A 17,772-nucleotide genomic window follows, 5' to 3' on the forward strand; every position below is an offset into this window, starting at 1 on the left:
TGCGGTATGTGGGCCTCTCACTGTCGTGGCCTCTCCCGTTGCGGAGCACAGGCTCCGGACGCGCAGACTCAGCGGCCATGGCTCACGTGCCCAGCTGCTCCACGGCATGTGGGATCCTCCCGGATGGGGGCACAAACCCGTATCCCCTGCATCGGCAGGCGGACTCTCAACCACTGTGCCACCAGGGAAGCCCTAAAATTTTATTTATTTATTTTTGGCTGCGTTGGGTCTTCGTTGCTGTGCACAGGCTTTCTCTAGTTGCAGTGAGCAGGGGCTACTCTTTGTTGCGGTGCATGGGCTTTTCATTGCAGTGATTTCTCTTGTTGTGGAGCACAGGCTCTGGGTGCACAGGCTTCAGTAGTTGTGGCTCGCGGGCTCTAGAGCACAGGCTCAGTAGGTGTCACGCACGGGCTTTGTTGCTTCGCGGCACGTGGGATCTTCCTGGACCAGGGGTTGAACCCATGTCCCTCGCACTGGCAGGTGGATTCTTAACCACTGTGCCACCAGGGAAGTCCTAGGCCATAGTTTTATTTCAGCCTTCCCATCAGATAAGTACCTAATAATGGAATTACTAGATAAAAAACATGTATGTTAAATTTCGATATTGGTATATTGCCTTCCAAAAGGCTGTTTCAGTTTATTCCCCCTCTGATTATATGTGAGAATGCCTCATTATTCAGATCTCCATCATACTCCTAGCATTGCACTTGCTTTGCTGGGATGAACCACTCTTATTTGTAGTATTTATTATTCTTTTAATGTTTGAGTTAGTTCTGTTTAATAATATAGTGTGTGCGTGAGAATGAATGTATGTGTGGGCATTGTGTGCCTGTGTATGGTTTTTTCCATCCATATATCATGGGAGACTGAGCTGTAATATTAATTTGGGAGGTCACATTTTATCAATGTGAAACATTTAAAAAAATCTGAACAAATTTCACAATGTTTTATTTCTGTGTTAAGTTTTTAGATATATGTTGCAACATAAAAATCACCCCCAAAACTTAGTGACTTAAAATAATAATATTATTTCCACCAATTCTGGGGTGATGGGTATCAACAGGATAGTTCTACTCCTGGCATTTTTAGAGATTATCATCAATTTAAATTTGTTGAAAGGAGGTAATGTGTACTTCTACATATTATTAATGTGTAGTAAACATGTGCTTCTACATATTATTAATGTAGAAGACTAAAATGGGATAAAAACTGATTTAGAGAAAGGAAATTAATAAATATGGCTACTTTGGGTATGAAATCTGATGATCAAATAAACATTTAAAAATGATATTTCCCCAAGTGATTGATTTTGGCTTATATTAATAAAAATGAGTTATTGAATCTGCTCTTATTGACAACACGTTTTGTATCAGTTTCCCTTCAAACAGCCTGATGGCAACATCTATAAATGGGCATGTTTATTCTGTTTCCCACCCTAAATGCCCCAATATAGTTCTGTCTATTTAGTTATTATATATCACCTACCATCTTTACTCCAAAGCACTTTGTGGACAGAACACATTCAATCAAATGTAGGCTAGGAAATGCAGCTCTGTTGACTAAACTGATTCTTGAATTTCTCTCTAGGGCACAACCTTAAAACACAACCTGAAGCAACATTTTGCTATTTAATTCATCAGCAGAAAATAGCTATGCTGAGATGAAATAAAATTAGGACTGCCTGAGTTAACATGGACATTTGGTATGGATAGTGATCAGAGTTTGGGTTACTCAGATACTCTCTTAAGTAAGGAAGCATAGGAACAATGTTCCCAAACTCAGGAATTATACTTGTAAACATACATTCTTATACTGTGGATGGAACTTATGCTTGTGGCTACAGGGTAGGGAAAAGAAGAAAATCAACATTGTTACAATAATCTTGGCACCTCTTTGAGGAACAAAGTTAGAAACTCAAATCAGGGTGTTCAGTATTTGAACCAGAATAGATCAGTCCTTTGATGCCCAGTCAGTGCTACTAACATTGCTTTTTGGAATTCCATTATTCCAGCTGGAGATTCTTCATGTCAGTTTAATCATGAGCCCATTGCCCTGACTTCTGCTATCATCAATTCCAAGTATTTATATAGCTTTGAAAGTGTCTACATAGCTTTGCATTTCCCTCACTTTGGGAAAGCCGAGCCAATTTTTTATTAGCTTCTATTGTTTCCAAATGTTCAGCACTGAATTTAATTGTGCAGAGGCAGTGGCTTTAATGCTTGATAATAACTACTATCAGCACTGTTCTGTAATCTCGTTCTTATTTGCCTCTCCCATGCTCCTTATTAATAAAGTTTATATCTTGCAATCAAATTATTAATTTAGTCACCACCTTAGCAGCATGAGCAAAAAAAGAGAGAGCCAGTGTTCTACATTTCAAGAAATAGATCTTGAAATGAAAGTAGTACTGTTCAACTGATATCTTGCTTCTACACCCTGCCTTTGTACTTTGTTATAGACAAGTGGCTCCACCGTATATGATTCTTCAGCCTAGCCCATGTAAGCCTGCCATAAGTAGAAGCCCACAAAAATACATTGTGATGGCAACTTCAAAGAGGATTGTATCCTGCTCCCACTGAGACATAATATAAAAGAAACAAATATATATATATATATATATATATATATATATATATATATATATATATATAGGGGGGGGAGATAAAACAGCAGAGAGAGAATGCACGCTGGTAAGACGATAAGATTTTGCACTCTCCTTTCTGAGTTCTACTGGGTATAAACAGGAACCATTTAAAACCTAATGCAAGTTCATTGATTTTTTTTGTTGAATATGAGACTGCATGCTTATCATCATCTCTGGCTCTAATTCCTTTCAGTGGTTTACTATAGTTTTCCAGTTCAAGTGCTACAATAATTTAGGGAGTACCAAACAGGCCCTCTTAAAGTCTTGAAGGTTTAAGAGAGAAATCTGGATATGAACTAAAAACAATTATGATGGACAATTTCTATGTCTACCTTACCCTGTTTACTGCTCAATCATTTATTTTATTTTTTTTTATCTCTGAAACAACTTTATTAGAAGGCTGTTTTAAATGAAAACTTCCAGTTCTTTCTTAATTTGCTTTGTCACCAATTCCAGTTATAACTCTATTTACATATAACAATAAATCTTGCATTGATCTTTGCATCCTATTTAAATTGTTCTCATCAGGCTGTTCCAGTGAACGGAAGTGTGACTGTGCTGTCGCACGTTGACCAGCATTATTGAACAGGGGTAGAGGGGGGCCCAGGACAGAGGGAGCCCACTTCACAGGTACGGGTGGGGAGCCGGCCTCCCTCTCCTCTGGCCCCCACCAAACTCACAGTGATAGGCACCTCACTGCCTTGCCCTTCAGAAAGGGTGAATAAAGAAATCCCTCCCAGTCCAAGAAATGATTTGGACTTCCATCTTCAACAGGGTTGAGATTTCCCCCACTCTTCCTGCCCCCTGATCAAACCCTCAGATCCTAAGGCTTCCTAGGTGCTGGTCCTGCCCTGACCTGCCAAAGGACTGTCTCTCCATGATCAGGGCCCTTCTGCCTTCTCGCCTTTCTTCTGTCACCAGTTCCGAGAGGAATTTCTTTGGACAGACACGATGCAGCATCAAGAAGGGTCACTCCCACGGCCCCCTCCTTCCTCTTCCCACCCCACCTCACAGGTGTTGGGAAGATGCAGTCAACCAGGAACATAAATATGAATAAAAAAATGAACTTGAAAATGACAGGCTATTAATTAAACAAGTCTATAAAAATAGTTAGGACATAACTCTGTTCAAATAAATACGAAATAAATAGGCTCCAAGCAGTGTGAGATGTTACATCAGTGGAATGTGAGGCTGGTCCCACTTTGCCCCAGTTGGGATTGGACACAAATCCCCAGGGTGTCAGAAACAGACTTTAATGCAGTCAGCCAAGCCATTGGCTCTCTTTGTCTTCCCTCTGGAAGAAGAGAACTTGTACATTTCTCCAGCTTGTCTTTCTGAACAAAACCCTTTCTCCAATGATACCTACTTAAGGCCTTGAACACCTTTTCCTTCTCTCACCAGGGCGTGCAGACTCAGGGCAGAAACTTCCCTTCTTGCTTCAACACAATGTCCACTGCCCTCATGCTAGCGGGGAGGGAGAGGGAATTAGTTCTGAGCTGGTGCCAGTCCTGACAGAGGCCGGGGCCGGCTCAGAGCCCCAAGAGCCCCCCAGCAGCAGGCAGCAGAGGCCCTCTAGGTTCCAGGACCCATGAAGCCACGCACCCAGGACACCAGGCAGCCTTGCCCTCGTCATGCACACGGGGATCCAGGTGCCCGTCTGTGGGGCAGCTCAGAAGCCAGACTCCTCCCTCTTCCCTGCCAGTGGCTGTGCTGCCAGTGGGGAAGTCAGGCTTAGGTCAGGTAGAATTACCCTTCCCCATGGACTGAGCAGAGAGGAGCAGCGTGGGGAGTGGGCTGCGGGCCCTCCTCCTACCATTGAAAACAGCAGCAAGGAAGGAAGCAAGGTGGGCCTGGAGGCGCCCTGAGCCAATGGTCTGGCTGTGAGTTCGCGATGCAAGAACTAAGCCAGCTTCCCAGCCCAGCTATTTGGCAGGCACCACAGGAAACATCCTGTCCCCACACGTGCGAGCCTGTGTTCTGCTGAGCTCTGGACCCTGAGGAACACCCACAGGTCTTCCCTGGAACGGACACGAGGGTCAGCCAGGGTCAGCAGGACAAACCCCGTGGGCCTGCCGGCTCTGCCCTCACCCTTGCAGGTGCATCCTAGGGTTTTCACAGCTTGGCTTAAGTCAGCTCAGTGTTGGCACATTCACAGAATGATATGGCTACACATCCTGGGGCTGCAGGCCTAGGATCAGCGAGTCCGCGGGCGGGCTGGCCTCCCTCCCGTCACCGCGACTGCACACCTAGGGTGATCTTCAGGTTCTCGTACACCATGTAGCTGATGCTCACAGCCGGAATCACCTTCCTGAAGTTGGGGGCCAGCCCCCAGTACAGGTCAAAGGCCCCCTCGGTCCGCAGGATCTGTTTGAAGAGGCTGCTCATTTTCACCTCTGGAGAGCCCTCAATGGAGGCTTGGGCCTGCATCCGGGTCCTGACCAGGGCCAGTGGGTAGCTGGCCAGCTGGCCACAGGCTCTGGACACGGTGCCACAGGCCAGGAGCACAAACGCACTGGGGTGTGTGCTGTTCATTGCATAGCGCTGCAGCCAGGCATTCATGAGCATGTCGTAGACGGCCAGGTCTATCCCAGCGTAGGGGATGATCCCCATCATGTTGGCAACGTAGCCTTTGTAGAAGGCGGCCATGCCCTCTCTGGCTAGGATCTTCCTGGCACAGTCCAGAGTGCTCGAGTACTGGCCTGTCTTGCACAGGGCCATGAGGGTCTTCAGGACCTCCATCGGGTAGATGATGCTCTGGGCGATGGCCCCTGCCAAGGACCCTGCCACAAGCCTCTCGCAAATCTTCAGAGTCTCTTGGTCACTCCCAGTGAGACGCTTGATCTGCGTCATAGGCCGTGAACTTGGTGGCCGACCCGGGGGCAATTTTGAGGACGTTGATGCCGTTGCCGCGCCAGAGTGATTTGGCCCCTCCTGCTCGAATCATCTGGGTGAAGCCACCCACGATGCACATGTTGTTCCTGCGGGAGGCGTGGACCTGCATGAGCACCTTGAATCTGTCCAGGGGGGCCGTGCAGGTTCTCGATACAGCCCCCGCCCCACCGCCAGCCACCAGGTGTCTCCACCACATCCCTGTCTGCCTCTCCTCCACCCGTGAACTCATCGGGGACCGTCAGATTCTCACCCACATCAAAGATCGTGGAATGCTTCCAGTACAGGATGATCTCAGCGATGCTTTACGCGGGAATGCAGGAGGCGATAGTCTCGCCACTCGTTCCAGTCCATGGTCGTCGTACCGTTCTTGTCCATGCTCTTGAGGATTTTTTCTGCCTGCTGTTCAGATATCTTGACTCCCAGGTCCCGCAGGGACTGCATGATCTCCTGCGCGTCGATCCGCCCATCATTCTTCTCGTCCAGACTCTTGAATACCAGCCTCAGTTTCTTCTCGTGATCTTGGAGATAATGGGCAAACTCTTCAAAGTCTAGCTGCCCATCGAGTTCTTTGTCGCCAGCTTGTACAATTTTCCGGAGTTCGCCCTCTGTGTGGTGCAGTCCCAGGAGCTGAAGTCCCATGGCCAGGTCGTTGACACACAGGCAGCCTTCGCGGTTGACGTCGAGAGTCTGGAAAAGGCTCCAAAGGCGCAGCCGGTGGTCTGGGCCCCCGCAGACGGCGCCGCCGCAAGGGTCCACGGACGCTGGCGGTAAGGCGGACGACTAGGCGGTGGCTGCGGCGTCCGGCAGCGGGGAAGCCACGCAGCGGCGCAACACACTGCTGACCAGAGGGCGCGAGGCAGGGGTGACGGGCCGGAGGCGAGAGCGCGGAAGACACGCAGGTGTCCTCAGTCCAGTAGCGCGGACTCCAGGTGCCGGCAAGCTGGCGGGATGGGCAGCTTCTGGGTGCTCAGTCATTTAAATGTCTTATCTTTCGTCTGTCTCCAATACATTCCCCTATGTAGGGTAATTAAATTACACTATTTTGACCACTCCATAACTGTGCTGTACCTATGGCAAAAACTTCATTCTAGATACCTTATTCATTAGACCTTCTATTTTGATTCTATTCAATATTAGTTCCACTTTTTAATTAAATTTCATGCTAAATGACTCTTTATCAGTTAGTTGAGAATAACAAAAACATGATGTATCATACAATTTTGAAATTTAATAATTAAAACATCTGGAAATGCTTTTTTTTTTGTTTTGATTCAAGAGAATCTAAAACCCCATTAGGAAACTTTCTTTTGTCTGACTAATGATGTATAAGAACAGTGAGAGTCATGGGTGATGGATCCTCTTGGAAGAAATCAATTACTGTCTCATCCACTCTTTCCCTGAGGGAATAGAATGAACGTCAGTACAATTCCAGTTGGCACAAAACCTTGCAAAATGTTTCCCTTTTCTTGGTAACATTTGAAAATGTTTCAAGTAAAAGAAGGCACTAACCCTGATGTTTGTGTAATTTCTTTCTCTCTTCTTGCCTTTCTTTCACTGGATCACAGAAGCAATGCAAATTTCACTGGATTAATATGATTCAGTTATTATACTCTGAAATGTTTAATTTACCCTCATTGTAAGAATTTGAGAAATATTTAAATTTTCTTTTCTTTTCTAAGCTGATTTGAAATCCAATCAGATAACTTTTAAGTAACCTTAACATTTTTAATTTGTGTGAAAAATTTGTCTCTTGCTGATGGGGGTGGTGACAAAAGAGAAATGACAAACTAATGTCTCTTATTCTTTAATTATTGTATCAGCCATCAACTGTCGTCCTCAAGCTCGGCCATAGGCTAAAGCTGTAATGTTAAAATCATAAATATCCTGTTTTTGGCGCAAAAAATCCTAAAACAGTAGTGGAGAGGGGCATTAACTATTCTCTTACCCTGCACAACAATTTGGTGTAGGTCCAACTCAAGCTATCACCTACTCTCCCTGGCCAAAATTATCTGTTCACTCTGAAAAAATTATGCTCCTCAAAGACCATGAATCTTCCCACTGAACTTCATGTGATGTTTAAAACCAGTCCAAGTGGTGGTAAAAAACTAAAAGAACTTTACATGTTAGATAGATGAATGAGTAAAGGAGATTTCTAATGCAAACAGAAGTACTATGAGTAGGTAAACTGGAGACTAGCTACATTGCTAATAAAGTCATACAAACTCAATTGAAATAAATGAGACTGCTCTAGGTCACCAGTTTGCAACCTCTGGAGAATAGATCAATATTTTTAAGGCACTTTTTTTTTTTTTTTTTTGCACTGTGCGGGCCTCTCACTGTTGTGGCCTCTCCCGTTGCGGAGCACAGGCTCCGGACGTGCAGGCTCAGCGGCCATGGCTCATGGGCCCAGCCACTCCGCGGCACGTGAGATCCTCCCGGACCGGGGCACAAACCCGCGTCCCCTACATCGGCAGGCGGATTCTTAACCACTGCGCCACCAGGGAAGCCCTAAGGCACCTTTTAAGAAACACTCATCTTAAAAGATTCCTGGAGTGGAGGGGGAAATTTCCATGGTTACAAAAGAAAAACTCTGCACATAATACATCTTCTTTTGCAGATTTGTAATGTATATCAAACACATTAAAACACCAGTCCCTAAATGGGGTACATCAGTATCATAGGGTGCACAAGATAATTCAATAGGAGGTAGTAAGGAAACTTGAGAACATTTTTTAATATTTATTTTTGTAATATTTCTATTTCATTTTATTTTTGTGTGTTTTATAATGTATATAACATTATCACAACAGTGAGTTATTCAATTTACATGTGAATGCATACACTTCTATTGAGAATAATGCTCAATTGTTACAGATGTATGAAGAAAAAATTTGCACACTTCATTAATCTTAGAACTTCTGTAGTAAAACATTACTTTGAATTTATATCATATAGGCGACTTTATGTGTATGAATGTATCACTGATTATGATCCAATGAAACACACTTTGTGAATCATGGTTTTAGTAGCCAGAAGCTTTATTTTTTCCAGACAGGATGCTTCCATTTACTATATCTGCTAACAGGGGAATGACAATGACCTGGATTTTAGAGTGTGTTTTGCAAATTCAATTATTCGTGGAAAGTCTTTATCAGAGAGGACATAACTAAAGGAAAAGTATCAAGAAATAGAATTTGGAACTCCCTGGTGGCACAGTGGTTAAGAATCTACCTGCCAATGCAGGGAACACAGGTTCAATCCCTGGTCCAGGAAGATCCCACATGCCATGGAGCAACTAAACCCGTGTGCCACAACTACTGAGCCTGCACTCTAGAGCCCGAGAGCCACAACTACTGAGCCTGTGTGCCACAACTACTGAAGCCCATGTGCCTAGAGCCTGTGCTCCGCAACAGGAGAAGCCACTGCAGTGAGAAGCTCACACACGATAATGAAGAGTAGCCCCCGCTTGCCACAACTAGAGAGAGCCCGCGCACAGCAATGCAGACCCAATGCAGCCAAAAATAAATAAATAAAATAAATAAATTTAAAAAAAGAAAAGAAGAAGTAGAATTTTTACCTTACTTGCAAGCTAACAAGTTAGTCTACCACATATTAATAGATGCTGTTAAAAGATATGCAATTCCTGGGTCAGAGATGAATGATGGCCTGACTGGTAGCCAGAGTATCAGCATTTTGGGGTAGGGGTAGGGGCAGTTCTCTAAGATCCAGGTCCCACAGGTAGACACGAGGAAGGCTAGATAACAGCTGCACACATCATGAGCTGCTTTCAGGAGGGGAATCCTTAGATGCGGTAGTCTGGCTCTTTCATGATGGGCAAAAGCATGCTCCTACTTTGCTTTGGATAAATACAATATCTCTGTCTTTCAAGGCTGTTCACTATCCAGACATCCTTGAAAAAATGGTCTTGAATTAAAGGCAATCAGTGCCTCTGCTTGCAAGATATGCAGAAACATGCAAAATTCATGGAGAAATGTCTCCCATTTAAGCTGTGCTAATGGATTTGGCTTCACAAAGCGTAAGCCAACATACCTGCACCTAGCCAATGATCTCTTTCAAATCCTTCCACACAGGATCATCTTCATGGATACACAACCAGTGCCAACACACAAAGCCCTATGCTCAGAAACCACACACGGAACTCTGGCTTAATGGCCTGTGATTGCTTCTCATTATTGTCTTGAAACTCTTAATAATGTCATCTTAGATCTTATGTTTGGTAAATGAGGTCCTATGAGACAATGGAGCAGTTGGCAGGCCCTTGGAGTCTTGGTTTATGCATAATCCTGTCTCTTGCCACCCCTCTGCCTCCTGGGAATGGGTTCTATGCCATCTACTGTCCCTGACACCCCATACCCTTGTCCAGCCTCCCCATCCAGGAAGGATGTTACTCTCGCCCTGGGGCAGCGACTAGGTAGTGTTAGTTGGGAGAGACCTTTGTTTGCTGTGACTCTTCTCCCTACACAAAGGCCTTGGATGGGTTGCAGCGGCAGCCATCTCACCCTAGGCTGACAGTTACACCTGCATCCAGAGGGTGGGCAGGCTGAGACTAGGTATGGGTGGGAGAAAGCCTCTAGCCCACCCTTGATCCAGTGCATCCTGAGTACTGAGGATGCATCCATGCATGCACAGGGGTTTAAAGACCCTGGATACTGCCTTGTTCACCATGGTTGTGGTGGCAGGCCTATGGGAAGAGGAGGTGCCTGGCTCAACTTTTGCAGATCACCACAACCACCACCACCACCACCACCCCCCCCTTCAGGTTGCAATACATCAGTCTAGCAGCAGGCAGGAAAAGTTGCCCAGCATGTATGTCCTGAGCCACAAGCAGGAGCCCCTAGGCACAAATAAGTGTTTGCACTGGCCCCATGAGTATACCAGTTCCCAAGGGAGCACTCCCCCTGCTGACTCCATGCCTGGCAGGGCATCTTTTCTGCCATCCAACCTTCCTGAATCTACTTTTCATTGTCTTTTCTAGTCATTTTGAGGCACCCTCCAGGGATTAACTCTGGAATACAAATTGTATAATTTCAGTAATTCTTTAAATGAGTTAGTGCCTTTATATTTCCATTTAAAACTGGCATTGTACAATATAAAAAGAAACGCTTAAATTAAGTGCTAGTAATTTAATATTTTAATTTTTCTTTACTTAGAGTGGCAATATATGACAAAGAAAATACATAATGGCAAGCTGAGAGAAAGACAGCAGAAGAAAGGAAAAGTTTATATCGAGTACTTTTAGTGATTTTTTTCCTGCTTTTGCAACAAAGGTCCTTGCATTTTCATTTTGCACTTGGCCACTGCAATATATTCCTCAAGCCCTGCTCACTCAAGATATCCCTGCTTCACCTCACCCTTCACCTGAGACCTCATTGGATTTGAAAACTGTTAGAGGAGGTGTCCATACTCTGTATGTGTACCATACTCTCTTTTTTCCACTTTTTACAAGGTACAAGGAGTCCCTGCTTCTATTCTATGAAGGAGGTAGTCCTGCAACTTATCCCCTTGCATCCTGTACCCTTTACTCTTGCTCTTATCAGGAACTTCCCACTTGGATTTATCCTCTCATCTGAATCATGAAATCTTCACGTTTTCCACCTCTCCGGTATGATTCATAACATGTACCTATAACATCACATGCAAAACAGGAAAATCTCTTAATCCCACCACGCTGCTTTTAGCTGCCTTTTCATTTCTCTGCTCTCTTTGGCAGCAAAAACTCTCAAGAGTTGTGCACACTCACTACCTCCCTGTCTTCACTTCAAATTCACTCATCCTCCCATTCCACTCCTGCTACTGTCTGTACACCACTGAATCTGTTTATTAAATTACCAAATGATCCCTTAATGCCAAATTCAGTGCTCACGTATCTAGTCCCCATCATACTTGACTTTTCAGCAGCATTCAGCATAGTGGACGACTCCTTCCTTCTTGGAATTCTTGGTTTCTGTGACTTCTCTCCCACCTCACTATTCATCCACCTTGTTGGCTATTTAACAGTTTTCTGCTGACTCCTTCTCTACCAAAACTTTAGATGTTGAAAGGCATCCAAAACTACATGCTACATGTCTCTCTAATCTTGTCTATTCTCTCTCTCTCTCTCTCTCTCTCTCTCTCTCTCTCACTATATATATATTTTTTTTCTCCAGTTTGCATCTCCAGATTATATATCCAATGGCCTCATCTCAAATGTCTAACAGGCATTTCAAAGTTAATATGGCCAAAATGGAACCCTTGATTTTCCCCAAGTATGCTGTGCTCTGTCTTTTTGAGCTCAGTAAATGGTGTCATTAATCAGTTACTCAACCCCTTGATTTATCTTCCCTTTAACTTTCACATGTTGTCCATAAGCTAGTACCATTTTCAAACATATAGCCTAGTTAGAATCTATACTCTCTTCTGTCTGCTCAGATACCACCGTAACCTGAACTACCGATACCTCCTACCAGCAAGACGTTTTACTAGTCTCATTTCCACACTTTCTCACTGTAAACCTGACAATAAGCTGAGTGATTTTTTAAAATCATAAATTATATTATGTTAGTGTTTAGCTCTTAAAATGAGTACCTTGGCTTTATAATATCATGCACTACTTGGTACCTGCCTATGTTTCCAAGCTCATCCTGTATTATTTTTTCCAGCATATTCCAGACATACTGGCCCCCTCATTACTCTCCCAGGTCCACAGAGCTCATTTTCTTGAGAGCAGACACCTTAGAGGACTGACTCATATCTGAAATAGTACTAGGAATATAGTATCCAATAGATGTTAAATAAATAAATACACTATTTATATTTCCATTTATCTCTTTTTCTAATATGGATTTATTAAGTACCCCCTATGTTATTATCTGAGGATAAATTTAATACTTTCATATTTAGAAAATACCACAAAAATCTCTATGAAACACATACTTTCATATATAATAGTTTCTGTTTTTAAAGTTATTCATTTCATTCCCTTAAACAGAAACACTTATTTGTTACTTTAATGTTGTGGTTTGGTTGTTTCCTTTACACTATTAGTGTAATTGATTGGTAGAATCATGGTTGTGGGAAACCATCTAGCTTAATGGAATTCTCAAGGACCAGGAATTAAAATCCATCCTGACTTTATGACTTTATTATTCTTCACCCTGTGCACATCCTTATCTAGAGAATGGTATTAGTATAATATCTATATCAGGATGAGCAACTTTACGAAGCAGAGTATTATGTAACTCTATCTTACTTCTGGTAAAATGAGGGTGAATAGCAAATATGAATAGGCTGGAAGCCCCAGAGCACTCACATTTTCATCTGATCTTTTACATTTTGGAGATTCTGATATTAAAAATTTTTCTCTGTGTAAATTTGTATGCTCTCTAGAGGACCATTCAGTTACATCAATAAGATTATCAAATGGTCTATTGATTGTCTATTGATTAGGACCACCAAATGAATGGGTAGAGGGCAGTAGAGTTTTGGGATACTACTGACTGAGCTAAGTTATGCTCGAGAGTGGGACACAAGGGGCAGGACTCTTTTTCTTTTTTTCTGCCAAGACTAAATGCACTCCTCTTCAAGTCTGTTTCCTCTGGGAAGCCTTTCACAGTGCTCAAGTCTCAAATTCTCTTATCACAGGGCTTATTGTGCTGCCCCAGATTTTCATTCCTCGATATCCTCCATTAAGTTATAAACTCTGTGAGGACAAGAACTATAAATGCCCTGACAAGGGCTATTTCCCTATTGAATTGAATGAATGAGTGAATGGACAGATGGAATTGAATAATAAATGAATGGAGTGTTAAGGCAATAGTTAATGATCACCTGAAAGAACAGTGTGAAGGTATACAGGAGCCTATGAGAGATCTTCTTTCATGTTTGACCTCTCTTATTTGAATCAGGTAAAGGGAATTAAAAAAACCCTGGAATGGTATTTGTTGATTATTTACACCCTGTATGAGGCTGTTTGCTGGGTTTGACAATAATAAAAAAGGAGAGAGAAAAAGGAAGAAAGAAACCTCATGAAGCAATTCTGACTCTATTTCTTACTGTAGGTTTATTGGTTATGGTTTATAAAATTAAGAAAATAATACCTGTCTTGAAAACTACCTAGGTATGGTGTTAGTAAAATTAGAAAAATATTAGCCACTATATGAATGGTAGATATTATCATTATTTGCTTATACTCCTTGGCTGGCAATTTGTAAACTTTTACAACAATATTAAATATTGAGCCTTTTTTTCATCCTTTTTCCAGGACTTAATTCATGCATAAGATAAAGCAATGATTTTTAGAACAATATATAGAATAAAGCAATGATCTTTAGACTACTTCCAGTATTATTAATTACCAAGTATTTGCATATTCAAATACACAAATGCATATTTTGTAGGAGAGTTATTTCTTTTTTTATATCAGACTTCTAAGTTTAAGTTCCAAGGACCTGAAGTTAGAATTTTTAGTTTCCAAAGTAGTTGATATCTCACCTTTGAAAACAGAATAAAGTTGGTGTTTCTCCTTCTAAAAATCACAAGGGTGTTTAAGTAACTTACTGTTCTAGACAATGGCTCATTTTAACACCTGCCTGCTTCTTGACTATATCCTTGTAGTAAATCTTATCTACTATACTGATTATATATCTCTTTCTAATCTCATCTCATTTCTTCCATCTCCTCAATTTAAAGACAGAGATTATGCTACATGAAGTAATCTGTTTTGAAAAAAAAAAAAGCCCTTGCACTCAACCCATATACATATCATTTTCCCCCTGGAATTAGGTCTTCCATACTTACTTGAAATAATCATATATATTAGTATAAACAGTAGATTTTAAAAGAGATTAGGCTCTTGTTTTGTGGATGGTTAAAAGGTATTGTGATTTTTAAAAATGGCTTTTCAGAGGTGAATCACTGGTTTAAACATAGGTAAGGTAGAAGTCAACTGAAGTTATTATCCTCTGAAAGTTCACTGGTGGTTTTGGTTCAGTTTATAGTTTTCCCATGGACTGGTGCCCAGCCTCAACTCTTACACGTACTTCAGCACTGCTGATGGGAGCTTCTCCTGAGAGGGGATGTGTGATTGGTCCCTGGTGTCTGGTACTAGAGAGCCATACTAACTTAGGGATGAAATGCAGCTGAAAACTTTTCTTGTAACTTTTGGTCATTCCATAATACCTAACCTTCTCAATCCAATCCAGTTAGATGAAATGAATACTTCTATACCAATAACATGCAAACTACAAATAGATTAAATGTTATGAAGTACTATTCAGAGGACATTGACAATCAGACTCACCTCAGATTTTTAGTTTTGTTTTTAAGATGCTATAATTTTCAACTGATAGTGGTTTATATATATATATATATATATATATATATATATACACAAAACCACCTCTACCCTGATTTCTCTCCACACAGGTTAGGTTGAGCTGCTGTCAAATTTAATCAGGCAGAATTGACTTTTACTTGGACCCTGGTGTGTTAATGAAGGTTCTTAAAATCTGTCAGGGTAAGTATTTCTTTGGCAAACCATACCAAATTGTATTGATATTTATCAAATTTGAACGTAGATATTTGCTAAATAAAAGCACAATGCAGAGGAAATTAGAAGTCAGACATAACTGAGATAACCTCTTTATTTAAGAATGGGTGTTGTTATTACTAAATGTTCTCTGTGTGAGTTTAATTTACCAGGAATACCTGACACCACCCTCACCTTCCCACACCTTTGCCCCTTTAAGTAGTTGGTAATCATTTGTCAGATCTGTGTTCCAGCCCATCCATGCTTAAGGGGCTGGATTCATGACTTGGCCCTGTGTGTGTGTGTGTGTGTGTGTGTGTGTGTGTGTGTATGTGTGTTTATATATGTGTGTATGTGCTTTGATTTTTCTTGATCTTATTGGCTGTGTTAATAATGGCTTCTTGCAATGTCTTTGTTCAGATTGTGTATGTATTGGAGTCCTGCAGGCACCCTCAACAATGTCTCAGAGTCAAACTATAATCACTCCTGAGCTTGCTGACCTAATTACTAATCTTTACAAATATCTTTGCTTATCTGTTTGGTCATTTGCTTTGTTCTGCTGCATTTTTCTCTTCCTCGTACTCCCCTAATTTTTCTCCAGTGTTCATACCTGTATTGGGGCTGAAAAATCTTTATGCTTGAGGTTTGTTATTTCCCACTCTGAATGAGGTGAGGATATTTATCCTAAATTTGAGGTAGGAAATGTTTGGCTTTATGCAGTATTACTAGGAGCAGTTATTGTTATAAAGCAAAAGAGAAACTGTTTTCTGAGCATTTTCTTGCCCTCTGTCATGTTCTTGCTCTTTCATTTAAAAAGCAGTATATATTAATTGCAGAAAAAATTGAACATAAAAAGTATAAAAGAGGGCTTCCCTGGTGGCGCAGTGGTTGAGAGTCCGCCTGCCAATGCAGGGGACGTGGGTTCGTGCCCCGGTCCGGGAAGATCCCACATGCTGTGGAGCGGCTGGGCCCGTGAGCCATGGCCGCTGAGCCTGCGCGTCCGGAGCCTGTGCTCCGCAACGGGAGAGGCCACAACAGTGAGAGGCCCGCATACCGCAAAAAAAAAAAAAATGTATAAAAGAGAAAGTGAAAATCGCTCATATACTCAAATCCTTGAAAGAACCCCTATTAACTATATGCTATACTACCTTCTGATCTTTTCCCAGTAAATATGAGTGCTGGTTTGTATATATTTTTTAAAAATTAAATAAAATGCATTTGTATATACAGGTACTTATGTATACATACACATATACTTGTATCCTGGGATCATAGTGTATATAAAATATTTTTAGCTTATTTCTTCTCTATTGTATTGTGAATAATTCCCATGTCATTAAGCCTTCTATAGAAACTTTATTTTTTAAAACTTCTTTACTATAAAATGAAACATACAGTCATAGAAGCATGGTAACTATGGTTGAACTGAAAGAAACTCAGCAGTCATACCACCCAGAGATGTCTTTCACTGTTAACATTTTCTTCTATTTCCTTCTAGACTTTTACATACATATACAGAATGTTTTAAAAATAAACACTAGTATTATATGGTACAACCCATTTTGTAACCATCTTTTAAATTTATTTTGAATATTTTTCTGTCATAATTTTTAATGTAAACATCATTTAAAATAACTGCATAATAATCTAATTCTTCATGTTTAAACTGTTTTGCCAGCTAAGTCAAGGCAACAGTGATTAAATCTTCTATTCACCCACTGGCAAAGATATCAGCTTGTAAATCTTAACTATTTGCTGGCCATTGTGAATTTTGTAAGGTCCAGAAGAAAAAGGAGAAAAAGAATTGGAATAGATCTTTGGATATTTCCCCCTTCTCTCTTTGGAGTTGAGTGTTATAAAATCTTATTGTCGTTATTTGTATTACAGTATTTATTCAGCCATAAGAGTATTAAATCAATTAGGGATTAGCTGGTGATATCTGTTCTGTGTTATAATCTTATTTCTTTCCCTATCAAAAAAAAAAGTCCTTTTTACAGAGATTTAGAGACAATAATATAAACAACATTAGAGTCGATTGACAAATTGTTAACAAGATAAAATGTGGATTATGTGTTTGGAAGAAAAGGAGCTGAACATGAAACCATAATTCCTTATTTGAACTTTAAGTTCAAGTGTTTCAAATGGAATTAACCTATTAATGCAATAGGGAAGTAGTAGAGAAGGGTAGCCTTCTCTACTTGGTGAGGCTGAGGGTGGGAAAAACACAAGGGTGGTGCAGTATCCTAGGAATGTAAAGATGGGACATTGTTACCACCTGTAAGATATGACCCTTGAAAGGAATTGAAGGAGGGCCAGATCCAGGTTTCATGAAGATTGAATCTCATATCATTTTGCTTGTCCTCCTTGAGAAAAAAGATTACAAAATTATGACTATAAATTTGGGTGGGAAGGTGAAGGGAGTATTTAGAATGAGAAATCATAACAAGTTACAAATTATAAAATGCTAAAATATACCACAATGATCACAAAATCCAGAGTAATACCTTAATATAGTCATTAATGAAATTTCTGACAGACATTTATAATCATTTTTCTTACATTTCTGGCAGCATACTCTTTGATTGCTTTTTCATATGATAAATATTTTGTAATATCATCTTCTGTGGAGAATAGAAAGATAATAAAATCTTTACTCTAGCAAGGCTGATATGAAATTGTTCTTTATTATTGATAGTTTAGAAAAGTTTCT

The 17,772-nt window shown here is 41.2% G+C and overlaps 1 pseudogene; it reads right to left on the reverse strand.

Annotated features, from left to right (window-relative positions):
• Nucleotides 1–4,873: 4,873 nt before the first annotated feature.
• Nucleotides 4,874–6,511, reverse strand: LOC131756872 (calcium-binding mitochondrial carrier protein SCaMC-2 pseudogene; annotated as a pseudogene).
• Nucleotides 6,512–17,772: the final 11,261 nt, after the last annotated feature.

This window comes from Kogia breviceps, chromosome 5 (assembly GCF_026419965.1).
Source record: "Kogia breviceps isolate mKogBre1 chromosome 5, mKogBre1 haplotype 1, whole genome shotgun sequence".
Classification (NCBI taxonomy): Eukaryota; Metazoa; Chordata; class Mammalia; order Artiodactyla; family Physeteridae; genus Kogia; species Kogia breviceps.